A 27,743-nucleotide genomic window follows, 5' to 3' on the forward strand; every position below is an offset into this window, starting at 1 on the left:
TTTTTTTTTTTTTAAGCCAACGGGATCAATGGGATGTTTCCATTGCATTCCAGGAGATCTACTCTATTAAACCTCCTCTGAAAGCCTCCTGTGACAAAACAGCAGCAGATTGCATTTTTCTCTTTCCTTAAAGCACTTTTCTGTCCATTGAGGAGCCTCGTTGCCACTTTCACATGGACTTTCCTCCTGTCTGCAGGCCATCAGTGGTGCAGAGACCACGCACCAAGCAATGCTGATTCTCCAGATGTGCCCAGAGGTGCCCGGGCAGCCAAGGAGGAGACACCCCTGCACTGACCCAGCACTGGAGCATCCTTGTGGGCTGGACCGAGGGAAGTAAATGGGCAGTAAGAGCAGCCGGCACTTTGAAAAAGGGGTGGCAGGCCGGATGGGGTCAGCAGAAAAATATTTATAGTGGAAATGGTGGAGCTTCCTTTGCACAGCTGATTTTTGATGTGGTTCTCTTGTCTTTAGAAAGATGATACTCCAGTAAGCGATCCTGCGTCTTAACAGAGCTGTCAGCAAATGACTCCTGTCCCAATGTTTTGGTGCCATTTTTCCTGAGCGGCCTGTGTAATCGATGGTGAATCTTTACATGCCCAGAGTGAGTTACTCAGATCCAAAGCCATTCTGGAAACAGTCTGTCTGACAGCCTTTTTATTGGCAAAGAAGCTATTTAAATGAGAAACCTGTGTGAGAGATGAACTAGCTGCCCCATGCGATGGCAAGCGGAAGCTGATGAATTCTGCTCGGGCAACCAGGTGACCTTTCTGCTTTCCACTCTAATTACTTTCCTGTCAGATGTTCAATTAGAGTGACAGGGTCCCAAATTCCCAACGATCTCTGTTTTGTCTTAGAAGATTAAAGGGTGGCAACTATTTTCAATATGATTATCATCATTATCTCTGGGAGATTTTATACTTCAGAAGTCAAAGTCATAATAGCCCAGCTCACTGCAATTATTTGCAAATTGCCTTAATGTATTTTCCAGAAGCTTTTCCTGCACTTTGTAATTTATTTATTTGCTAAGCCAATAGAACATTAAAATGCTAAAATGTCTATGAACCTATATGAAGCCTGTCTGATGGTAACTTGCATGGACTCAGCCAGCATCCTCTTTACCTACCAGTAATCTTATACATATTTTGTTAAAATACCCCTATGGATGTTCTTTTAAGTAAAATACTTTGAAGAATTCCTCCCTTTTTTCTTTTTTTCTTCTTTTTCTTTTTGGAGATGTTGCAGCATTTCTCTATGGTGGTAGAAATGTTTGTGAAAATATTTGTACAAACCAGTATAGGAAAATATCTACAGACAGAAAATATGGTTAGCTTCTCAAAACATGCCTTTTCTCTGGAAGCTTGTTTCTAAAGTGGAAGACTGACCCACCGAGGAATGGAAACAGCAGCGTACTGGGAACCACACAGTGGGGCTCCATTTTCTGTTGCAGAAGCAAGCAGGTCTAAGAGCTACTAGGGTGTTTTTGGGTGCACTCACTGAATGCACTTCTTATTCTCAATGGGGAGTAGAGGATGGAGAGATGATGTACCCTGTGTATTAAACTGAAACTAACCCAAATAGCTTATAAAATACGCTCAGCTAATTATTCAGGAGTAATTTACAGACCAAGAGTTACATTGCAATAATTGTGAATAATGAGTAAACCACAAAAAAATGGTAGATGGCTCGCAGGCATTTTGTGAACAGAAAATGAGGCTAAATTCATTGAATAAATTAATTGCTATGGATTATTCTTTCAGCTTTAATCTGCCGCCTGCTGAAAGAAATCTGTGCAAATGGAAAAGCCGGTCCATAGCTTTCATTTTGAAATGTGGCTGCTTTGCACTGAATAGAAGAGAAAAGAGGCCTGAAAGGCTTTTTGCTGTGTTATAATAATGTATCATGCTTGTAACACAATTTTCACCTTCAAAGTTTTACATGCCCTTTGGGATGGGGCAGTTTTATAATCCCATTTTATTAGCGAGAAGCAGATGGAGAGCCTGCAGGGAGGAGAGGTGATTTTTCCCAAGGCCACACATTGTCTCTTTGGCAGAATTCGAGTTGGAGCTTGGGATTTTACAGTCCCTGGCTGATGCTTATGATATTTTTCTGTTTGAAGACTTCCCTTTCCTGCAAAAACATGCATAAGGGGAGATGAACAAAACAACCTTAAGCTGATTTGAGGCTTTGCCAATGAAAATGCAGAGGAAAAGAAGAAATGAGAAGATGTCCTCCAGTCCATTTTAGAAGATCAATCCTGGCAAAGAGGAATTATATTTTAAGAACCAGACAGATTGTCTCAGATTTACTATCTTAGAGGACGGAAGTGAAGGCGAAGCATTTTTCTGTAAGGATTATGATTACCTAACAGGGTCTTATCATTACCAGGAGAAATGACCCTAGTTTAGAAATGATCTGTTCATTTATAAGTAGTTGTTGCTTTTTAATAGTGCAGGTTTTTCTTACTGCTATTAATATTAATAAAAATAAAGTTAAGGCCCATGTCTTTACTTGGATGAAATTTGTGATTTAAAACATAATTTGAAGAGCCTTTTAGATCAATCCATGGATTTTATAAGCTGCTGGCAGCAATTTATGTGGATGTTAGACCACAAAATCCTTTCAGGTACTGAGCACAAGCTGTCTGTAATGCCCTAGCTTGCGGCAGCCTTTTCTTTCCCGACTTGGTTTGGCGTGGCCAGGTGCCTTAACAGGGTGTCCTTGAGCTGGGAGTGTCTTGTGACAGCCCGACAGCTTAGGACAAGCTCTCTGCTATTAATGGGACTCCGAGTGGTATCACTTGGCTCAGATTTATGTACTGTGCAAGTCATCCCTTTGAGAAAGCTTTAGCATTCCTCCGTGCTGGAACTGACATCCCCTTGCTGCCGTTATTTATAGCAGGGCACTTTTGCACCCTGTCTGACTTGCTGCACGGCGATAGTAAACAAATCTATAAGTACTCTCTCATTTAGCTTCCAGTCTGAAGTGAGCTGCATAACACAGCAGCCAGCTTGGCCGTAAGGGCGTGCTGTTGCTGGAGAGTTTTGTTGAACAGAGTACAATTACCCCATCTGGCATGATCATATCCACTCATTTTATCAAAATAGATTCTTCCCCTCCATTTGATAAAGTTTAACAGAGCAGAACAAGAACCCAAATGTTAACATGAGCCATAAGGTAACACGAGAGGAGGCGCAGTTCTGTCAGTCACAGGGAGCCATCTGAGGAGGCCAGGCCCTCCCGCTCCCTCAGCAGAGGGGGTGCTGCTCCCACCGAGGGGTGCCGCAATGGCGCTGCCCTTCCCTGGGCTCCCAGTCTTCTTTACTGCAGATTTTAGTCTTTGGCAATCCTTACGGAAAAAAAGTCACCTTTCTCATTGTGATCTCCACTGCTGGAATAGAGTTACAACATGCTGACTGTCACATCATGTTGGTTTTTGTTGCTGTAGGCTTCTTCAGTGCGTACCTTTTTTGAGCATCCCTCAGTTCCTGTTCTTTCTGGACAGGAAAGCCTTTCCTCTTCTGAGGCTGCAGGTCTGAGGGCCGTGTTTATCGGAAATGTCTAAGCCCGCTGCTCCCACGGGGCGCTCCCAGCTTGCCTGGTGTGTGTGTGTTATGCGGTGTATGTCAGCGGTCTCTGCACTTGTGCGGTGATCTGTGTCCCCGTTGATCTGCTCTTAAAAAAGGTTCTTAATTTTCTTGTGCAGCTTCAAGCATTAATTGAGAGTCAAACTTCCAGCATTCCCTTGAAATGACACCAACATAAAAAAATTAAAATGTGTCTTTTCCTGACATGACTGAAGCTGTAAAATGATTTGTATAAAAATGAAAATCAAAATAAATAAATCAAAATCTTTCCTGCATGTTCAGGAAGGTTAAACCTCCAGTAGCAATAGTAAAAAAACATTGCACTGAGTTTTGCAGAATAATGTCACTCTTTTATTTTATTATACAATGCAGTTCACCCTAAATTACATTTTCTTCTTTTAATTTATTTGCATGAAAAAGATGGCATGGCATAAATCATCTTGTGTAGGTTGCTGGGTTATTTGCATTTCAGAGGTTGTTTTTAACGTTGGATTAGAAAGGAATTTGCAGTTGAGAAGCTTTGAGAGGCATTAACTTTTAGTGATTGCTGATTCTCAAAAGGTGATGAACGATGTTCATTCTGCTTAGGACAAACCTCCTGAAGTTTGTGTCTTTCTAAAAAAGCTTGTCTGAGGCAACGACTGAGAGCCGGAGAGCTCGGCTGTCATTTCAGGGAGCAGCTCCTGTGGGGAAGTGGGACAGGGATCCTGTGGGATCAGAGGCCGGTCTCTGCAGACTTGAGTGCAGAACCTGCCCCAGAGGCACGGGGGTGCAGGGTCTGGTGCCTCCTGAGGCGGCTGGAGACCAGGCAGGAGACCTGGGAGGTGCCTGGAGGTGCTGGTGCTTCAGTGCCGAAGGGCCCTGAGCTGCGGCCCGCTGTGGTGCCCGGCCTGGCCTGCCTCGATGCGCCTTCAGGATGAGAACAGGATTTTTAACACCTAAGTTGGTCAATCCTGACACTTTTCATTTTTGCTTAAAACAGGTCAGTGGGAGGAAAAGTGCAATGCCGCATCTGTGCTGTTAGAGCTGCTTTGGGGGGAAGAGGGAGGAGAGCTTGCTTGGCTGGAGCAGCGCCGCAGGGAGGCCGGAGCTCCGGAGTGTGCGCGGGCTCTTCTCGCAGATGGCGCCGCGGTGCTGGCTGCCGGCCTGCGCGGGCCGTGGGCTCCACACAGCGCTCCAGCACCAGGCAGCCAGGCCCCACGCCACAAGCAGAGCAGGAAGGAGGCCTGTGGGTAGTCGGAAAGGTTCCTCATGAGGAAGGAGGATTTGGAGAGCTGCTTAGAATAGAGGTTGGTCACACAGGTCTGTGCAGCATCTCCTGGTGCGTTTGGTACTGCTCTTCCTTGCTGTCCTTGTGTAACTGCATCTGGCACAGGGCACCTGGAGCTCTGGAAGGCTTTAAGGAGGCTGCACATGGCTATTTCCTGCTAAAGAAAGAAGTATGATGAGATGTTATAACTTGAATTCAATACAGCATGGAACACACAGGGAACAAAACAGTAAAATGTATTTTATTAGTGATGAGCTGAGGTTGCACATGAAAGAGCCTGTTAAACATCTGACATGTTAAATGCATTATATTTCCCTTCAGGAAAGAAGTAGTCAGAGGGACAAGGCTGATGAACTGAGCTTATTAACTTGACTTGGCGGTGATGAGAGTGATATTGACAAAAAGGCCGCGGTAGACTTCAAACACGCTTCCTGCAGTCGTGAGCCTAGAGCACTGCTTTGGCAAAAAGTGGGAGCTGCTTTACACGGGGATGCAAAGTCTGCAGCGAGAGCCTCATCGTCAGAAGTTGAGCACAGGTCAGGAGTTGAAAGCAGTGAAACACATCCATCTCCTGCAATGGGTGGGAGCTGGAGACCATCAAAGCCAGCCCCACTGTGGGCATAATCGAGGTGACTGCTGAATCACAGGATGAAAGGGACCTGCTGGAGGAACGAGTCCGCTTGCTTGCTAACAGGATGCTATTCACAGCTCTTTAAAAGTGTGGGGAAATTGATCGTCACTTCACTATTCTCCTTGCTTATTCATCTGGCTATAAACCTTTCAACAGGTTGCTTACTGCTCCACTCAGCTTATTCTCTGTTATGGTAGATCTACAGTCAAGTGGTCCTTAATGATACACAAACATCCTAATAACATTTGTAACAGCTATCTAACTTCCACAAGTAACTTTTTCTGTATCTTTGCAGTATCTGCCTTTATGTCCTGGATGTAAGTTGTTCATTAGTACTAGGAGTGCTTGTCTTTCATGACATCTGCTTATTGCTGGTCCCCCAAAGACCAGCAGAGAAATGCAGAGGAAATTGGCAGATCTAATTTGATTACTATTTTGTCAAATGTATACTTAAATGTGTGAAGATTTGTCCAGAAGATTTCTGCCTCTTATTACATTTCTTAACGTTAAAAGGTGCTTTTTGTTTGTTGGTTTGGTTTGTTGGTGGTGGTTTTGTTAGTTAGTTTGTTTGTTTTTAATGAAGGTGAAAGAACTAAGTGAGGCAGCTTGATGTCTTGTACTAAGCTGTCAGTTTAATGTGTTCTGCTAATGTCAATACTGTCCAGTCAAAGCACCAAATCCTGGTCTTCTCCAGGTGAACAGCCCTTTTTGTGTCTGCAAGCCAGGGGCTGTGCTTCCTGGTGTGTTTCCTAGGTGGTAGTCCAATGCATGTTGCTCTTGGCCAAGTTTTCTGTGGAGTGGGATAACGAAAAGACGTAGGTCCCAGTTGTCAACTCATTTTCAGTGGAGAAAATGAACAATTTTAGTTCTTTAAATGGCGTAGAGGAATTAGTGTTGCTTGTTACAGCTCTGCTTATAAGCAAGGGTTTCATGCTGGAGGAGTTGCACAAACCCACCATTTCCCCCAGTGTCCGTATTGGACTTCTTCCCAGGCAGCCCCGCGTCACCACGGGGCTTTGTGGGCTGCTGCGGGCACTGCGTGGGAGGGTTCTGCTGCGAAGCTCTTCTGCTCCGACCCACGGTACCATCTCGGTTGTCACAGAGACAGAGAAATAGCTTATCTAGGAATGTATTTCTTGGTGTGGTTTATGAAGGAAGAAATGACTCTGCCAATTTTATGAGGGTCATCCTTGTAAGCCTTGCCTGTGTATTGGTTTGTATGAGTGGCTTAGACTTGAGGCTTTAGTCATTAGCTCTAAAAAACTTGTTAGTATTTGAAACTATGGCCATCTCTTCGGCAATAGAAAGCATCTTTGTTCCAAAGCCTTCCTCTTATCCCTCCGTGTTATCCCTGCTATTTTTTTCATGGAGAATAGTGAGGCATTCTCTCAAAAGAGATTCTTGTATTTATTGCTCAACATTATGATTACTATTGTGTAAAGAATATGTAAAATGTTTAAATCGGCTCTTTTGCATCCACTAACTTGTATAAAGCCTTTAGAAGCATGAGAATTAGAGGGAGTGTCATTGCCCGGTCTAAGCAAGAGCAGATATACGACCTAGAGGGCTAAAGGAACTTATCAGTATCTGAATGCACTAGCCTTTTTTTTCTTTTTAATAGAAACTTAATATTCTACATATAAATCATTGCCAGGAGGTCTGGATCACATGCTGAGTTTCTTGGCCGCCCGCTTGTGTTCTTCAGTAAAGTCTCCAGAAGCTCTTCATGAGGATATCACAAAGGAAAGGATACTGAAATTTCTGGGAGGTAAAACCATACATCTAATTGTGGAAAGCACAGGCATGGTAGTACTCCGTGTTAAAAATATCCATCCATACACTTAGGGAGGTGAAGAATGACAAGGCACGTCCTATAAATCAACACCCATGTCTATTCTGTCATAGCCATACAATTTAGGGGTTGTATTAGAATACTTATGGAGATGCAGGTGTTATTTTCCTATTTCTGTAACTTTTTTGTTTTGGTAGAATTAGTATTTGCTGAATTGATGTGTATACATTTTTGTACTTTCTGTTGCCTAGGGCTATTGCACTTCAGTCTTTGATCTTGCACGCTAAGCTGGTTGGAGGTTGGCCAGTACTTGGATGAGAGATTTCATAGGAATTTCATGATGCTGGGAGGAATTGTTTTTGACTGGAGATGGCACTTTCTCCTGTGAGTCAATGCCGAACAAATACCCCTGGATGGCACCAGGGTGCCTGGAATGTCACAGGCTCCATCTGTAGAGGAGACATAAAATGTGGCCATGCAATCTGATTTCCTATGAACTACACACGTCCTGGCCAAAATAAGATCTATGTAATTAATCCTGCAGTCAGAAGTTTCACATAATATATTATCTCTCTCTCCTAACCTATTGCTGAGGTTTTCTGTGCAGAGCCGCAGCATTTCTGAGAAGGATGAAGAAGGAGATCATGTCTGTGGACAGATGTAGTCATTATGACAGCATTTATTGTTGTGTATGTCTAGTGTGTGGTGAGGTGTGCAGGTACAGAACAAGTAACCATGTAAATGTTTAGCCAGTTAAGAAAGCCTGTTAACTCCCACTTGAATAGAGGTGTGGTTGTTTTTGTACACACTATGGCCCATAGACTCCTTCCTTTCCCAAAGGGGCATGTAATGAATCTTGGCACAGAGGTGCTTGGGGCTGGATCCACAAGCTGCCTCTGAGAGAGACCTGGGGAGTGTGCTTTGAAGGGCGCTCTGGTGCTGCAAGGGGGATGTCCTGTGGTGGGAGATTTCCCTACATGAATGTGGAAAACATTGGTGAAAAACTGGCCATAATTTTTAAAGCAGAGACTTTTATAGCAATGCTCTGCAAATGGTGTCTCATTTGCCATTAGAGAGTGACCCCTTAATCACATTGACAAGTAATCACTCACATGAGTAATCCTATTGACATCAGTTGGACTGGAGCTGCATCATTATAATTTAGCAAATAACTACTCAGTTGTTTAGAATATAAATGCTTCTAATTTATGTGGAAATTGAAGGCATTTCTATCTCATTCATTAAAGAAAACATGATGTGAATTATCACTTACTTAACATATCCGGGAAAGGCAGTTTTAAAGCTGCATAATGCAATAAATAGAATGAATCTTTTTTTTTTCAACCAATGGCTTCGTGAGATTCCCAGTTAATGTTTCCTGTGTTTTTCTGTTACCCAAATGGTGAACTCAAGCTGAGTTTAACACTGGCTTCTTTCCAGATAAGTCATCGTCAGTGGTGAAGACCTTTTGTTTTGAATTTGCTTAGTTCATTGGTTAGTGGTGGATGACTCCAGTGTGGTCCTGCAGAGCTGCATGAATTTAGAGAGTTAATATGAGTGAGGAGCAAAAATATTTATCTGCTGGAGAGTTGCTGATACAACACATGGGTTATTCAAAGTGTGGACCAGCTGTAATAACCTGTTGTATTTTCTGTGGACTGGAGTATGACTCCACTTTTTGGAAGCCATGGAAGTCCATTGTCTTGCCATATTCTAGTTTGGAAATTGGATCTCCTCTCCTTAAACTTCCCTGCAGTTCCATGCTAGTCAAACCTTGCCTTTAGCACCTTTTCCCAAGCCGTGATCAGCATTCAGCTGCTGCCATGCTGTGCCCAGGGGACAGTGAGATTTAATGCATGTTTTGGGGTCCTTCAGGCTGAGTACTGAAATAGCCAGCAGTACCACCACCCATGTTGACTGTCTTTGCACAAGCATAATAATTTTCCCTGATTTTCAGCCTGGTGAAATGTTAGGGGTTTAAAATTTCGATTAGTCTTGAAGGTGGTAGGGGTTGCCCAGATAATAGTTTTTTATATCTTTTAAGACAATTTAAGACAAGTACTGTTTTCCTCTGATTTGTCCATCGTGAACTCAATCCAGCGTTCAGTAAGGCGGTGGGGAAGCCATTTCCCTCAGTGCCTCTGGGGTCCCATGTGTGTGAGGGGTGCCAGACCCCGGGGTCCGGGACAGTGACCGGGGCTGAGACTCCTCGGTGGTTGGCGGCCCCAGAGCTGAGGTGAGACAGGGAAGAGCTGAGAAGCTCTTTGGGTTTCCCTCTTTCTCAATGGGATCTCATTTTGCCCTGTGTACACTAGATAGCACATCCTGCAAAGAGCAATACCTGGTGCTGGTACCAGCTCAACTACAAGGTGTGGAGTGGGCTGGGGAAACAAAAAACGTCTTCTAGAATAAAGAGAGAATGCACTGAAGCATATGAACAACAAGAAAATCCAGACCCAAGTGTGTGTAAATACATATGGCACAGCTTTTCTCAAGCCACACTTTTATTTATTTTGGTAGCAGGGTTGGAACGCTATTTTTGTCTCTTCTCCCTTTGTTCTTATTGTGAAACACATTGTCAGAGCATTCCTAATCAGGAAGAGAGAAGTTTCAAAGAAGAGATTGTCTCTTTTTCAGGGCATTCTCCCACACCTGGGAAATGGATGCATTTTTGGTAAATACCCATTTTTTTTTAGGAAAAACTGTGTGCCAGCTGAAATTCATGCATAATCTCCTGCGTAGTCAGAGTAGATAGCTTAAAAAGAAATCTCTGTAGTAACACAGGAAGAAAAACAAACTGATAACTCCTGCCAGATTGATGGCTTCTTCCTTCATCTAAATCTTTATAGATTAGCATGTCTATTTTCTTTTCATGGATATGTTTGTTTGCACTATATCATCTAACCTAATCTGTAAGGGAAGTATATTTATCCTCGAGCTGTGAGGCATTTATACTGTTCACTTGTCACCAAGAATAATGGAGAGGATAGGTAAGATAATTTCAACCGTATTAAGGGCTGAGAGATGACTATAGGTATTTTGATAATGGGACACTCAGAGTGAATAAACTGAAATGCTTTTGTTACATATTAGCTAAATATTAGCTAAATATTAGCTAAATATTAGCTACATATTAGCTAAAAATACACCTGTTATGGTCTTTTTCCTGTTTTTCTTTTGTCCCACTGCTGCGTGAGGGCACCTGGTGTTCCTCAAATACAGGTAGACATCGATAGCCACTGTGGGCTCACCCAAGAGACCACCCGGGTGAAAGATGGGAGGGTGCGTGAGGAAGAGAACCTCCAGTTCACAAACAGTGGTTTGGGTTAAGTGACCTCAAGTTGCCATTTCCGCACAGTTCCCCCCTCTCTTGTAAATGGCAAATAGTTCTGAAGATGGGGGAGACGCTTTTGGGCCAGGGATGATGCAAAATTCCAGGTCACAAAGGTACTTCTGGATGACAGTCGGCTGGGGATTTATTTCCAGACCTAACGAAGCAGATGATGTCTGAAAGCCCTCTCCTAGTCTTTGTTCAGTGGGCAGCCCGTGTGCAGGTAAGACTCTGTTAGCTGGCTGCTGTTTCGTATTCAGGTGTCAAAAGAGCTTTCCTGCAGCCCTGCTGCTTTGCTGGATGCTCTCCATTTTCTGTGCATTTGATCCTTCCTTTCTAAGCTTAACTCTTTGTAACTGCCTTTACTACCTTTCATCTTACTGATTTCACAGTACTTCCACAATCATCAAGAGTGTTTTGAATTCTGATCCTGTCCTCCAAAGTGCTTGCAACCCCTCCCAGCTTGCTGTCATCCACAAATTATATTGGTATCTTCTCTACTCCAGCATCTGAGCCTGTTCAGGAGCCTCCACTTCATCTGTCCTCTCAGCTTCACAGGGGACACTAATAACAACTCTTTGATTGGTGATTTTCAATATATTTGTAGCTACTTTATGTTAGTTTTATTTAGACTATGCTTTTTTAGCTTTATTTATGAAATTGTTTTATGGAATTGCATATAAAATCTTGCTCACTGAGATATGCCATATCTCATATTTCTTCAGTGATGAGGTCACTTACCCCCTCCTGTGCTTTCCCTCCTCTTCTCTGCCCAAATCCTCCGTAAGTTAGACTTTTTGTTATTTATTTATTCTTGAGAAATTTATAAACTTATATTGGCTACGTCTCTTGGGCCACTGTCTAATCTTCTAGGTGATGACAACTTGATTGATGAATAATAGATTTCGGTATCTTTGCAGCTGCCAAAGGGAGTTGTAATTTCTAAATGCATCCCTTAAGATAGAAGTAGTGTTTGTCCTTCTCCAGAAGTTTGTGTTTAATCAGCTCAGTTGTCTTTCCAGTATTGAAAAACTCTTTTCATTGTAATTTATAACAGAAATATTCAGAAATAAGCTATTTACATTGCATGACTGTGTAGATTATGGGTCTAATGTTTAGAGTGCTACAGAAATTCTGTAAGTGATATTCCTGGCTCTAGAAAATTTAAAGATTTAGTAGGCATGGTAGGCAACTGAAAGAGCTGAAAACAAATACAGAGGAAAATTAATTAAACTGCTGAGGTTTAGATTAGTGGCACAACAGAGGCTGAATATTTTGGAATTTTTTGATGGAGTATGAAAAATATGGAAAAAATTAAGAAAGTTCCTTGAAGATACTCCAAATTGAAGAAGAACATGAAATGTGATTTTATCCTTTCAAAGATGGAGATTTTTTATAGTCACTAAAATCCCCCCCCCCCCCAAACTCTGAAAATAGATTTTTTTTGTTTGTTTGTTTCTGTTATTCTGTATTGTATTTCCAATGTGGAAATTGATATACCTGACTCATAATGTTAGAAAAACAAGCAAACAACAACTTGGGGAAAGCCAAATTTCATCTTCTACTGTTACTATGAATACAAACAAAAAGTGGTTATGAATTACTTTCCATTGATAGAAGGAATTTATTTGTCCATTTATTTTACTGGAGTGTCTATTGAAATTGAAGATCTTGATTAATGATCTGCAGGAAGTAAAGCAGAAGAAATCTGCTTTTGTAACCACAAGGAAACTCCGAAAGGATGTAGTGGCTTATATACAACACTTACCCTAACCAAGACTGGAAATATAAAGCATGCAAACACACGCGGGCAGAACACCGTGTAGAGTTAAGGGTCACTCACAACTGTGCAAAATATTACTCCTGCAACGTATTTATATGGAAATGTGGCCGGTAACTTGTTCAACAACCAGGTTGTCAGAAATAATCACTAAAGAAATTATAATTCACATATAAATAGATCCAGGGTATGTGTAGGACATTCAGCTTTCCCGAGCATTCATTACTTTTCAGAAACCTCTTCCAAAATCGTGGAGCTAGTGCAGTGCAAGTGCTCGTACAGAGCCTGTTAACTCTGTCGTTGCTTTACACAGATCCTCTTATGCTTCTCTGCTATATTTTTATTTTACTTTCTTCCTAGGTCGTTTTTTCTTGTGCATCTTATCCTTTACCATACAGGATATAAATTATCCCTTGTGTTGTTTACTGGCCTGCACCACTCTATTCCTTTTAGCTGCTTATACTTGCAGTTACAAAATGCAGATGTGCCAGACAGCCACTTTACCGTTATCTGAGAGCATTTCTGCCTATAGGCCCATTGTATTCCTCAAATAGCACAGCTTTCCCTGCTTCAGCAGGTTCTCTGAAATTAAAAGGCTTTTCAAGACTGCTGTAACATCTTATAAATCATACATCATATGGACCGTTTACTGTACGCAGATCTTAACAAACTCATTTTTCAGCTTGCTGGTGGCTTTCCTAAAGCCCACGCACAGCATGCCACTGGTGAGGCCGTGTGGCCGGCTCTCAGTTACTACCTCACTCTTTCTGTTTGGCTCTTTTCAGCTATTTTGGGATTACCAGTTTTGCAAGGCCCTAACAAACCTAGCCTTATCAGTGTGGAAGATTTCACTGCAAATGGTGAATATATTTCCGTGCAAGAAAGGGAAAGGTATGCACGCAGATGGACTGCATGCGTTCCCCTTGCAGAAGCGTAGCATCTAATGAACATCTGCCTTATAAATGCACGGCTTGATCTGAAAACTCCCTGCTACTCACACAGGTACTTGCTTAATGTGCCCTCATCGAGTTCAATTTAACCTACCTGCAAGAAAATGAAGCTCACCTCAGTGCTTGGCTTGTTGCTACACGTGTGATCCAGTCTGCGGCAGTTAACTACAGCCGTAGCTTTGTGCTGACCCACAAAGAGACACAGATACAGAAAATTTGCGTAGTGTGCAAAAAGACCATATAGTAAAATTTCTCCTCTACAGCCTGAGCTACTCATTCAGCCTCCAGTTCAGACAGGACCCCTCAGCTTCGGGGTTCCTTGCGGCCAGGCCGGGAGCGTGAGCTGCGGGGGAAGGCAGCGGCCGCAAGCAGCGCGGCCAGGCCGGGCAGTCCCCGGCTCAGGCTGCTAGCCTACAATAAAGAAAGCGTTTTTCTGCAGAAGCTCTTGCTGTGGAAAAATGGTATTCACTTGAAAAATCTAATTTGCCATTGAAAAAGTCTTGACATTAAAGAGTTAATTAGTCCTATTAAGAATTTTGCAGGAAATTGTTCGCTAAGTCCTGGGCCAGCTAAGTCCTTTGGGGGTCCTTCGTTGGACTTGAGTGGGAGTTCAAGCAAATCTTTTGTTACAAAAATAACTGGAATCAATACTTAGATTTCATCCTGAGGAATGAAAAGTGTGATAATGTGTTAACTGCTATTCTGGCTTCTGATATACTTTTTACATTATGAGAACTGATGAAGCATTTTATGAGAGAAAAGTGAAAAAACAACAACTCAGGGAGTATTCCCCTAGGCTGATGAGTACATGGGATGTGATAAAATACCATTATTAATCTCAGCTGGGGGCAAATAATGGTTTCACTGTAAAAAAAAAAAAAAAAAGGCAAACAAACTACAACCACTTGGAAAAACATGTTGAATATAAAAGCAAAAATTGCAGATGTTACATGACGTTTTGTGGCTAATGGTCCAAAATCCTGCCAAGTATTGAATAAAGTTTTGAATGCAATTACTTCTCTATATTCAAAAGAAAACAAACAACAACAAAGCCCACCACCACCACCAAAAGCCATTACAATGAAGATATCCAGTGTTTCAAAAAGTGCTTATTTACAAATATGTCTGTTTTTTTCTTTTTTTTTTCATTCTCAGGAGGTTCTCTCTTAGCTGACGCACTGTCCATTTTGCGTCCCTGCGTCTGCTGCGCTTCTGCTCACCCCTGCAGCGCCGCAGCCCCTCTCCTGCGGCCCGGTTTTATCGCCCAGCGGGACCGGGCTGCACCCGCCGCCTTCCTGCCCCGTGACAGCAGCCCCCAGCCCCACGGTGCCGCTCCCCTGCCGGCTCCTCGGGGCCGCGGCGGCTCGGCCGGGGTCCTCCCCGGGCTGGGGCTCAGCGCTCGGCGGCTCTGCTCGTCTCTGGGTGCAGCAGCCCAGGAACACTGCCCAGAAGAGGTGCTTATGGGATGCTGCGATAGTTTTTGGCCGGGCATGTATAATTAATTTAATCTTAAATCAATTTACAGTATAAATAATGAAGCACCTCTTAATGGACTTTCGGCTGGTTGAGTGTCAAGGCAGATTGCGCAGCGCGGAGAGAATGGAGAGGAACAACTTCCCCCGTTGCGCAAGCTTGTTGCAGAGCATGAATAAATCATTCTGTCTTACTGGCAACTGTTTCATACTGCTCTAAGATTTCTGAAGTTAACTTCCTTCTAATTTAACATATGCCAGCATTTTAAAAGCAGCCTTGTTCTCTTAAGAAAAAGCACCTAATTTATGCGCTGCTTTTAACTTTTAATAAAAGAGCATGCTTATGAGCTCTGAAAAAGAGAAATAGCTGGGAACGAAAGTCATGCTTTCCACCAGCTCTGAGAGGAGCAGCTACAAAGGGAAGTGATCAGTACTTAACTGCATCTCCAAAGTGCTGAGAGCTCTGCAGTGCTGCTTTGAGCTCTTTATTTAATTGTATGAACTGTTCTGTTTTAAAGGCACTGGATAGGCTCTTCCTTCACTCCCATTCAAACATTACCTCATATTTTTGGGCTGACTTTCACATTCTGTCTTTTGGGAATTTTGATACTTTTCTGCCCAGGAATGATGTTACTATGAAGATGCTGTGTGCTGCTGCTGTTCCCCTGCCCTGAATGCTGCACTTCCTAATTTCTGAGACAATACGGAGAATTTTCACACAATTTCATCTATTAAAATCAACCACAGCTACAATGGCAAAGCTGTTCGCAGTACGTCAAATCTGTAATTTGCTCATGAATCCCAGTAAGTTTTCCGTTGCTCTCGAATGTGAATGAAACAAAGATAATTCATGTAGCAAATTGATTTATAACCTTGATTCCTCCTCTGTGGTGCACTTATCACCGTACTTCACTTTAGAATGGTTCTGGGGACTTCTCTAGGAGAAAAAGCTGGTAAATTTAGGGAGGGTGATTTTTACTAACCAAACGGTTGGTTGGTGGTTGCTTGCACCTTGATGCTTACTTGGGTGTCTCTTCCGCCCTAAAACAAGGTCAGTGTGATCCTGGCTTTGGCAGGTCGCTCAAGGTGTGTCTGAGCCGACACAACCTCTTCGTAGGTGTTGTGCTCTCTGGAAAGCACCGCCGCCTTCCCGGCTCGCAGGGCTCCCGTGGCATCTCCTGGGCACTGGGCAGCCTTCGCTGGAGACCGGAGCTGGCTGCCGGGTGGGCATCGGGAGCTCGTTCAGTGCCTCACCTTCCCGGAGGCTTTGGCTTGAGGCTTTGAAGGGCGCACGTGATGCCGGTGACCGTGAAGTGAGGTGCTGCGGGAATCGGGTGAACGGGGCCGGTGAGGAGGGAGGGAGCTCCTGCTGCTGCTGCCAGGCAGACGTGCTGCCGGGCTTCGGTTGGTGCCGCTGTGCTCCGTGCTGGCGTTGCAGCGCACCGCAGCCTAGCCGAGGGCTGCAGAGCTCAGTTTCTGTCTGCCCACTTCCTACTGGGAAATTCAATCCTCTCTGCACCGTTGTCTGTAATGAAGGCTTCAGTCACCTTGGCTATTTAGAGTCTGCCCTAAATCTAAAAAGAAAGAGGTTGGTTTTGATTCCTCCTCAGAAAATAGCTGCTTGTGGTAAGTGTTATGTTATAAATAAATAAGAAAATCCCCATGTTATTTCACAACAGGAAAGATTGTGTTCTGAATAGCTAGAGTCCCAATTTTTTTTTTTTTTTTAACAAATATAGTATTCTTAATGGTCAAATTTACAAGGTTGATCAAGGCTATCAGGAGAGTGAGTTTAGCTTTGTGTGTTGTAAGCTCAGTGCTGCCCTGCTGCTGACTTTTTCTCTTCTTGTTTCTTTGTCTTCTTGTTTTACTTAAATACAGGCAACCTCCCTACAATGAATGGCTCTGAGCCCAGTCATCCCTTTGTTGCGGTATCAGGAAAAAAACAGATAGATGTTGCCATTTGCCTAGGTAAGATAAATACTGATTAGGTGGTGGGTTTCTCATCTGAAGATGGATTGAGCAATACAAGCCATTCTCACTTGAATTTCTCTTTTCAGGTGACTGAGAAGCAATTTCAAGCAACAGGGAAGTTCTGCCCTGGTACAGTTCATCACTTTGTTTCTAGCAGAGAAATTAGTCTTGATGTAAATAAATAATGGAGGGATTGTAAAAGGCAGAGTGATGCAGCACTTTTCTCCATCTTTTGATTGCTACCTTGCAGAAGCCATTGCCATGGAGAAGTGCAATCTGTGGTGCGGTAGCTTTCCTCTGCACAAAGATGGCAGCGTGATTAGGCACATCACCTTCTGTGAATGCCTCCCAGTTTTATTACCAGAATGCCCTCCTGATTTTATAAACAAATCTTTTAGCAGCTTGTAAAGGGCTTCTCCCTCTGATCACCCCTGTTCCCACACCTCTGCTGAAGGAGGCTTTCTTTTCAGCTTCCTTCTAGTTTCCTATGCACTGGAAAGTCCAGAGGTGCAAAACAACTGTGAAGGTGGTAGCACATACTGTATCTCCACGAGAGCATGGCTGGGAATTTGCAACTTTATTTTGAATCCAATTTTGCAGGTTAAAAGGATGGAAGTGCACTGTGTAAGTAGTCAAGGTCCGCGTGCCTCTCTGGATCGAGATTGTTGCAAAATTAGATTTCATTTATTAAACCAGTGCATCACTTCTGTTGAGAGACCACCACCCCTTCTCCCCAGAAGTATGTTTAAAAATTTCCATGGTCTTTTGGGGTACCAATAAGTTATTCTTAATATTTGCTGCTTTGTACTTCCATATATACTGTTTGCTTACATTAACGGTAAGCATGTTCTCTGCTTTCTATAACTGCTACCAGCAGAAATTTCATTTCTGAGAGCAAAACAACACAAGTCTTGGGGATTTCAGCTTGAGAAAAATGAATCTTATACACACAAGAGTGTTTTGTAGGTCTAGAGCACAGCTATCTATCACTTAATAAAAGATATATCATGCGATTTTTTTGGTCTGCAGACAGACCTGAAGCGAGGTTTGTGGCTGCGCCTGAGCTTGGTGCCACGCACACCTTCCCAGTTTACCTTCCTTTCCATTTCAAGGTCATGGGAAAATTACTTTTGCCGCTCCTTCCACTTCATATTCATTCATCATTTTCATATGGTAACTACACAGTGTGGTGTCATGTGTTGTGCAGCTCAGCCACACTGAAAGCTGCCAAAGTTAAAAATCAATTTTTTCTCTGAACCAGAAACAAGGAGCTGTTTCTTATCACACTTCAAGAAAGTGAAAAGTAGAACTAGTTCAAAAGCTGTGGGTTTTAGTTTTCCCATTCCTCATATGTCCTTTGGAATTCAGAAACTTTTTGTGATCATTTTGGACTGAAAGTATGAGCTTTTGATGATTTCCTTAGAAAAACAACCCTAAAATGCTGTTCAATATATAACAAATAACATAATTTGTGAGGTTACTAAATCATGTTCCTGTACATCACTTCTTTTTGTTTCTCCCACTACCCATCCTGAATAGGAGGAGGAGTTGTGTGACACTGGGGGCTGGATGGTGGAAATCCAGCCCACATTTGGCATTTGAATTTTCTTGTGTTCCAGAGTTAAGCAGAAATGAGTGCTAAAAGTCAGTTTAACTAATGTGGAGGATGCTTTCGTTCACTGCGATCTGTAGCTGGTGGCTTCACAGGTAGTGCCAAAGGGCTTGATCCCAGAGTTAATAAAGACCCAGACATTTATTGATTTATCTCTGTTGTTCTCTCTGATGAACGGGTCCCTTTCTGAATGAAAACCATTCTTCCTGCTGAGACAGAAAGTGATTGTGATTGAAAGCACTTGTGACCCTGAAACATGACAGTTTGGGAGGTTTTTTTTCAGTTAATGAGATATTTTTGTTCTTCTCAGCCAACTGGCTGGCTGCCAGTGAAGCCTGATCCTAGGTCCTGCATCCCTTTGCAGGAGCTGGTAGCTGGTGCCTCCTCCAAAGAGGTGACACACAGAGCCAGAGGGGAGTTTAGATCTGTGTAGTAAGGCGTTGTCACAGCCCAGCTGCACATCTCCAGCTCCCCATCATGCTGTTTCGAGGAAGCACACGTGTCATTCTCCTAGGTACTAAGGTGCCTGGAGGAGAATGTTTCCGTCCAGTCTCTTGCTTAAGTAGAAAGGTTTATTTAAATAGGTCTTGGATGTGACTTATCAGGTTTATGCTTTAGAGACCCTCCAGTAATTTAAACTCTATTTTTTCAGAGCTGACACTAAATCTATGGAAATAAATTGCTTCAGAATGAGCCCCACCACCCGAGCACTGGAGACATGGCCAGGCAGGGGTCTGGGCCACCAGGAAAGGGTCTGAGACAATCCCGGGGACAGCTGCTAAGGGGACGAGCTGTGGTGGTGGTGGTGGTTGTCCCATCTCGAGCGGAGCCTGGAGGCTGTCTGGGAGATTTACAGGAAGGTCAGCTTTCTTCTTCAGGAGAGGTAATGTGAATGCAGGTAGGGAGCAGTGACAACAAAATGTGGGTGGTTCGTGTTTCTCATCAGCTTCCTCCAAGCCCAGCTTCTCTCTGCGTCGTCCCGCTCTGGGATTCCAGGTCTGCGTTTCACAGCTAAAATTGCCACTGAGGAAGAGGGGACTGTCTGACGCCAAGAACACGGGCTTGGCAGCACATAGGTTTTTCCTTTCCAAAACAGAAGATTTCTTACTCTGCCATGTGGGAATTCAGTTTTTCCCAAGCTCTTGTTCTGATGTCTGTTCCTTTCTGAGCGATCTGTTGGTTTTTGAGGCTGGCACCCCATGTGAAGCAGGAGGGATTATACTTACAGATTAGTGCTGCAGCGATAGCACAGCACAGTGACAAGATGCTCTACAAAACACAGAAAAGCAAAGACATAAGATACAGGGGAAAAAAAAAGACATTTAAATTTGTTACTAGGAGGAGTAAAATAAACATGGGAACATTTCCCAGGAGAAGAACTTGTTATGGTATATATGTAAAACTATAGAGGGTCACATGTGTGGTATTTGCAGAAACATGTTGCTCTCAGTCATGAGTTACTCTTCTGTGATACTGCCTCTCTTTGCCAACTGTATGAAGCATACCAGGTTAATTTGCCCCAAACTGGTAAGTACTTGACCTTTTTGAACATGTTATGGTCAAGAAAGATCAAAACAGGGAAAACTGCAGTTGTTTGATTTTTTTTTCTTGTGATATTTCAGCCACAAACAAAACATCTTTGAAGCTATTGAAAAAGTCAGTTATGGTATAAAAGAATGTTTCTACTGAAAATTTTAAGCCAGCTTCGCTGAGCAGGGGTGGTTTGTGGTTTCCTCAAGGAGTCTGTCGCTTGGGCAATGCAGCATGAATGGGGTGGAAATCTGGTCTGTATGTCCCAGGGTAGCTCCTATGCCATGGGACTCTGTGCTCGGATATTCCTTACCTTATTTTTTTCATTTTATTTTATTGCGGTTACAGAAATTAAGCACAGTTATTTAATAAAGGTAATTATGAGGATATTGAATTAGGAAAGGTTAAACTTGTTGAACTGTAAAATGTTTGCTGCTTTTGGTATTAAACTGATCAGTTTGTTGCAGGTATTTATTGGTAAGAAACTTGAAGAATCAGCGCATATTAATACAAGGCACATTTCTAACTCTTCACAGCAATTATTTGATTAGCATTGCTTACAGTTCTTACAGAACTTAAATAAGCAGAGTGCAAACAATCGTTCACTGAGTCCAGTCAGTTGGTGCAGGATGAGCTCTAAGAGCGGAGGCAAGCCTGGGAGCGGCAGGACAGGTAAAGGAGTTCAGCAGCCGGAGCGTGGGTACTTCAAGGCCACGCAGCACTGCTTTTCTGTCGCCTCATTTCCCAGTGAGTGAATAAGCTTTCATAACGTGGAGACCTTTTTGCATAGGGCTAACAAGAAATACAACAAAGATAGTAGCAGGAACTTAGTAAGTTACTGCTGCCTCCTTGGTGTAGACTGAACTGTCGGGCATTCAGGTATTTCCACGTGGAAAATAAATCCGTGTGGATTCCTTTAACTAACTTTGGTTGGATACCCGGCAAACGTCCTTATGCCTTCTGGTACTCATTTGTCTGAATTTGTCCAGGCTCTACTAAAGGTATTTAAAAAAAGTATTCGAGACCTCAAATCAGTAGAAAAATACCCTCTTGTAATCAGAATCTTCTCAGCATTTATACTGATAAATACCCACTTCTAAGCTGGTGATTACATATTGTTTTTCACTCTGTGGTCTCACACACTCAGGTTTCTTCATATAAAAATGTAGCTTATGTTCTGATTATACTTCCATAAACACTCCCTTGGAGATCATCTAACAGATTATTTAGTGTTTTTCTTTTTTACACGTGGTGTTAAAAAACAAGGCTTTTTTAATATATATATATTTTTAACTCATGTTAGTGATCTGTTTTCATCTCCTTTGGAAACTTTTGAAATACTTCAAAGCTGGGCGTTGGCATACAGGGGGTGGTCACAACTCTGCACCTGACAGAAGGTGTGCTTCCTGTACCATACATCGCTTGTGGTTTATTCAGGAGCTCAAACTGCTGAAGTGGTAAGGGTGGTGATATATTTGCTGCATTCTTCAAGGCACAAACCTATTAAATTTGTTAGGTTTGATATCCTCTGGTACCTGCTTGCCTGATGGTATTAGAAGTGCTGGGACCAGCTCTCAGGAAATGCGGCGCTGTCACCCGTGGGTCGCAGCTGCCCAGAGCAGCGTGCTTCTCGACAAGGGGTCTGCCATCACCGCTGCTGGGAGGTGGAAGAAACACGACAGCCCTGTTATGGTCTGATTATCCCCCAAAGCTATAAAATATGTTTTAAACTGGCTGAACGGGTAATGCTCCCTTGTACACACTCCTAATCTCTTTAATCAGGCAGACATCGTACACGCGAGAGTTACCAGGAATCGTATCCTTAGGCACATGATGCCAAAGTGGAAATTTACTCTGCATCATATATCGTTCATAGTTACGCTTTTTAATTCTGTGAAGCAGGGCTGTGTTAGAGAGATGCATAGCTACATGATTTTATGCTCGTCCCCCGGGTGTGGGCAGCGTGGGCAGGCGCCACCCTGCCGTTAATTCCCAGCACACCGGGAGGCGATGCACCTGACCCGCGTACGTGCAAAGTGCTGAGTGAGCTGTGGTAGTCACTGGAGAGAAGAGCAAAATTTAACATCCAGCTCTGGATAATTAAAGAGCATAAAAAGACCAAGTGTACTTTACTGTATTTACTTCACATGGCTCTTTAATATCTGATGAAGACTGCTTCTTATTCAAGCTGCACCCTAAACTCTTAGAAATCAAGAGGAGCAGGGTGAACAAAAGTTAAGACGTTTAGCCACAGAAAAAACTCTGTTTAACACTTCAGAGAGTGAAAAGGATGAAGAGAGAACTGCAGGTGGGAGGAGAAATACATCAAAGTACCTCTTCTTTGTTGGGGCGGGTTGCTCTTATTTCTTAAAACAAAGCTGCAATCTCAGTGTTGCCATTTTGGTGCTGTTTCATGGCACGATAAGATAAATTTGAAAGGAGCCTTTGAACTAGAATCGTAATGAGAACTTACAGCCATGGCTGGTTTGTGTGCCCCAACTTGTAGCACTTCATCTCTGCTTCGTACTGAGGTAGCTATAGGCATGTACACGAAGCTCAGAGCAAGTATGAAGACTTCTTATCAAGATGACTTATTTAATCCTCGTGACAACTTATTGTTGGAAAGAACCAAAATACAATTTCTAAGAATTACTGGAGAAAAGAAGAATTTAAGTTAAACATAAAGTACCCACTTTCTGAGATGTGGTCTTAAACATTGTAAGATAAAAACACAGTCAATATTGTAAGCTCCAGTGTCTAATGCTCAAAAATGGTGGAGTTAAGATTAATCTTGTTGAAAAAAGATTACAGCAGATATCTTCATCCTGTTGCCCCCTCAAACAGGCAGTAGTTGTTGATGGCACGTTGTAAAATACTTGCTGTATTTTTATTTTACTTAATAAAAACGCATCATTGAACCTCAAATGTGATAAAGAATTGTTCAGCCAAATGACTTTCCTACAGACCAGCTTTCCACTCGAGTTCACCACGAAAGCAAGCATCTGCCGGAAGGAGATGATTCTTATTCAAAAATCCAACCTGTAAGCGTTAAAATTACGTATTTAGGTGAAGATATGGGGGAAAAAATACTGTCATTGGTATAAAGTCATAGGGAGTTGGTTGTAGGTATTTGCAATACATTATCTGAGTATATATTTTTGAATATGTATTTATAGGCGGACATATTTACAGCAACTGAATAATAATAATAATAAAAGTACAATAGTATTTTTCTTTCTTAAAAACTTAATATGGGGTGCGACGTGGCTTCCTCGGCTGACTGGTCGTACAAGCAGGACACAAGTAAAAGTGAGTAGAGCATCATCTCTAATCACCAGAGAAACCGCTTCCTGCTCCTGGGCGTGGAGAGCCCGGCGTCTCCAGTAATTTCAGTCAGTCCAGACCTATAGCCATAGAAGCGTTAGGTGACCAAGTCCCCCGTGTATTTATAGGACTGGAGAAAGTAAACAGGAATTAGGCATTTAAAAACCCCTTCAGGCATCCTGGGGCTCAGGTCACATTGCAGGTTGTTCGGATTAGCAGGCATTGGAGCAGCAGAAAGCCCTCAGTCAGGTACGTCTCGGGGACAAGTGTAGGTCTTCAAAGGGTGGTGTATCTTTGCAGGTCAGTTGTCTTTATTTGTTGTCCTCATTTGAAAAGACTCGTCTTAATAATACTAATGTAATACTTGCCTCAAACATACTTCTGAGTTTAAAATTGGCTTTTGATCACTGCATTTAACTAATCTAGTGGAAAAGTTCAGTACTGGACAGATTATGGCTTTTGGGGAGTACAGCGACGCCTTTTAGAGTCTCCTCAATGAAATCGGATCTGTTGTTCTGCTTTAAATACTACTGACAAGGTCAATATAACCAAGTATGCTTTGACAGGGAACATTGTCTCATCTCATATATTAACCATCAATTGGAAGACGACAGAGTACAGCATTCTCTAAATACCACAATCAATAAGAGTTCAAGTGGCATAACATTCAGTGTCCAGTGAGAACGGGATGCCTTTACCAAGCAGCCTTTCTGAAAGACCTAAATGGGGATGTAGGACAGTCTAGCTCGTTCGAGAGAGATGCCTATCACTTCATCTCAAGAGAAGTAAAATGTATGAAACAAAAAACATGATCTAGGAGAGACAAAGGACTCAACCCTGATTTCTTTACTCATCTTTTTACTTTGAGTGCCAGTGGTACAATCTCAGCACCGAGGAGATGCAACATTATTATATTCACCTTGAAGAACAGAGGTGATCCAATCCTAGATGGAAGTAACTATTATATTGAAAAGTGACATTTGTGTGACATTTTCAGGACAGGAGAAGAATAATAATTAAGACGTTTTTATGGAGTAGCACTGCTTATCTGCCCATCTCCATGTGCCTTTCAGAAGTGTAGAAGATGTGTCATCACCTTCTGACAGAGAAATGGCTTAGCAGAGCTGGGGAGGACACTGGATGATACCTTCAACCTCTATCCCAAGTCTTATCTGGCCTGCCGCGAAGCAGCTGAGCAGCAAACTGTGGGGAACATGCTGCTGCCCAGACACGTTTTTCCTGTTATCTCCCAAGCACTGAGCAGGGCTGTGGCTGGGCAGGAGCAGCAGGGAGGCTGGTTTGGAGGCAGAGGCATGGGTCACAAACATCGTGTAAGCAAGAGAGTGCTAAAGAGCCCCACGAGGTGCTAGATTATATCTGGAAAATAACTTCAGGGCATTCTCTTGGACTGTTGTGCAGCACCTTGACCAACGCAGGGTGCCATGAGGATTTCACAGCTAACTGCTGACTGCCAAATTAACTTTTTTTTGAAGTGTGCTTGCCTCTATCTCATTAATGGAGACTGTGCAACTGATTTACAAGACATGACAATGAAATGAAAGCTGTAGCTAAGGATTTCCCAGGTCTGGCCTTCTGCAGACACCGGTTTGCTCTCTGATGAAAAATTTCAAGATGTGCCTGTCTACTGCTGGTAATGTGGACTGAAAGTGAACGTCTTTACGTCAAGACTGAAGAGGGTAAGGCTGCGGTGAGCTAACATGCACTCTTGTCCGTACGGTTACATGTCTAAGTTAAAGCCTGTGAGATTGGACAGCTTTTATTGCCTTTGACATTCACTGTTGGTCTATCACTTCTCAGGAATAAAAAAACGTGCTCTGGCTATCAAAACCTTTATGATCTGAAACTTTTCTATTTGCCAAAGTACTTGAGCTCCAACTGAAATGAGGTAAAATTGAATCATATTAATGCTGAGGAGTTAAACTCAAAAGGAGGTTGTTTATTGTTAATAAATGTTAAGGGAAAATTTAAAAGCATGAGCAGATATCCAGGGAAAGACATGGTTTGCTGTGACAGTGAAAGGTGACCCTCTTGGTAGGGTGTGTGTTCGTAAATACACAGTGGAGCGGTAATATAAGCAAGTTGCACGCAGACTCCTGCTGACAGTGGATTAAGCCAACATGAAGCCATGTAAGTACACCGTATACCTGCCTGCAGCACGGGGGTGCATTGGGTGACCGATCATCGTGGCCGCGCTGTAGGCACAGCGCACTGCCGTGCGGTTTTACCTACGCCAGGGACAGCACAAGCGCGATCTGCTCGTGAGCTTGTGCACTGCGGTCTGGTTTGCTTGGACCTGCCTGTTGCCTTTAAAGTGATCTCTGTTCCTTCTAATCAGGCAGCAGAGACCAAAGTGCACGTTAGACGAGATTATAAATGGCTCCAGGAACTCGTCTGTAACTTCAGACTGCGCGACCTGGAACGGTGTAGAGCCATGGGGCTGTTGATTGTGGTGTGTTAGAAGGGCTGGATAGGGTCCGGACAAAGGTCCGTTTCTGAGTCCTGACGTGGTCATTAGGGAACATCAAAAGGAGAGAACGAGAAGGTGACAGCTCTTACCCAGCTTCCACAGCTTCCACCTGCGCTGTTGCATTTAGCACCCATTGACAGCCTTTTCGGCAGGAGTTTGCCCCTTGTTTCCTGAACGCATTCACACTTCGTGCTTTTCAATGCATTCCATGGCAATGATTTCCAAAATGTAATTACGTGTACTTCTTTTTGTTTGTTTTAAAACTGCTGCTAGATAATTTAATTTTGTGTTCCTTGTTCTATGTGAAAGATTAGTTTTTCCCTATTCACCCTTAATCTGCCATTCACAATTTTATATAACTTCATTGTAGCCTCTCCCATCGTGCATACAAAACAATTACATACATCTCACATTTCTTTAGCATTTGATAAGCCATCAAATGTAAAAATAAGAAAAACATCCCCCTAAGCTATAGCATCAAAAAATCCACAGTTGAAAAATAGCTGGAGATTTGCACTGACTCCAGCTATTTTGGCCAAATAGAGATCAGCCTTCTGGGCAGATTTACACCTGCAATTACAGAAATAGATCTCCCTATGTGCAGGCTGGAAAAATGAAAAGTAACTCTTGATCTTCCTCAGCAGTCAATGTGCTGTCCTTGCTAAGCTATAGGAGCTAGTGCTACTTGTATTTTATTTCCTCTGACACAGACACAGGACTGTGGAAAGCTGCCGTAGAAAAAAAAGTGAACAGCAAAAACTGTGATTAATATGAAATAACTAATTGTGCCAGAGCTCTGGAGGGAGAAGTAAGGATTAGAGATAAGAGAAGCACAAATCTTTCTGTTTGTTCTTTTTAAATGGAAGACTACTATTGTTTAAATTTCTTCTCATTGGTATGCTATATAGAGTGTAGCTAAAATTTCTTACTGCATTTTGTTTGCAAATGTTTAAAAGGGTGACCTTTCAAGTAACTTAATGAATATGCCAAATACCTAAATATCAATCGTTTCTTTTACTAAAACATTGGCTTTGGTCTGTCTTGCCTTATGGAAAGTGGATTTTTCAGCCTATTTGCTAGCCAGCTATGGTGACGATCAGCCTGTTTCTAAGACTGATTCAGTGGAAAACACAGCTGGGCATGCAACATCCAGAAGCTGCTAAGTTACAGGAAAAGCGATGCTTTGAAAAGCAAGGTTGTGGAAATCCGAGTGCGCATTTGTCTGTTCAGATGGTAACTTGGATAGATGGGAAACTGCTTAGACACCTGCAGAAGAGTTTTAGCTTTAATGTTTTCCCTACTCAGCAGTGCAAGACCCAACTTTTCAAATACGCGGGAGAGGTGAAGGAGCAGACACAGCCCCAGGTTTACGGCTGGTGGGGAGGGCGCTCCCCTTGGCGGTGGTGCCTGTGCTCGGGGCACAGCAGGACGCAGCGCAGGCCACGCCACGCCATCCCTCCCAGAGCCTCTCTGGGCTTAGTCGGTGCTTTCTTCAAACAGATGAGAAATATTATCCAGTTGAAAATGTAGTTGAAACACCTATGTTCTTGTAAATGCTTCCATTATAGTAAATCAGCCTCTTGAGGGAGAAACAGGTCATGTGGAGGTTTCTTTGCTGGCTCTGCTGTAAGTTCCTCAGAGCAGAGATATTTTTGTATCCATCCAGCCCAAATACAACAGGGCTCTGGTCCCTCAGCCAGGACAAAGGTGTCTGGCAGGTGATCTGCTCCAGGGCTAATTAATAACTCCAATAGAAGTTAATTGTGATGTATCTGTATTTTTCCTAGTGCTTTCAAATACCATGATATTGTAAGCTCCATTTAGCTTCATACAGTAGGAAAGACAGGTGACGAATGGTATTCCCATTGCAAGTTAGTGTTTTTAAGTGCCATGGAAATAAGAAAAACTATTTTCAAATTGCCCAGGTTCTGAGCATTTCAGCCTGTCACCCAAGCAAGGGGAGCAGGTAGGTGCAGTGTGAGAAGAGAAATGGATTTTCCAGCCC

At 42.9% G+C, this 27,743-nt stretch overlaps 2 long non-coding RNA genes across 2 annotated transcripts in view; both read left to right on the forward strand.

Moving 5' to 3' along the window:
- The window catches only part of LOC308177516, a 74,862-nt gene extending 69,132 nt beyond the window's left edge, over nucleotides 1-5,730 (forward strand). Inside the window, exons 13-15 of the long non-coding RNA XR_013939182.1 lie at nucleotides 197-344; nucleotides 472-758; nucleotides 5,176-5,730. This is a non-coding gene — a long non-coding RNA (uncharacterized lncRNA). The remainder of the gene's footprint in view (nucleotides 1-196; nucleotides 345-471; nucleotides 759-5,175) is intronic.
- Nucleotides 5,731-10,405: 4,675 nt separating this feature from the next.
- LOC308177547 lies at nucleotides 10,406-27,638 on the forward strand. Its single transcript, XR_013939245.1, has 3 exons — nucleotides 10,406-16,781; nucleotides 16,871-16,913; nucleotides 19,049-27,638. It is a non-coding gene; the product is annotated as an uncharacterized lncRNA (long non-coding RNA).
- The last annotated feature ends 105 nt before the right edge of the window (nucleotides 27,639-27,743 follow it).

This window comes from Anser brachyrhynchus (genome assembly GCF_964034855.1).
Source record: "Anser brachyrhynchus genome assembly, chromosome: 14".
Lineage (NCBI taxonomy): Eukaryota > Metazoa > Chordata > Aves > Anseriformes > Anatidae > Anser > Anser brachyrhynchus.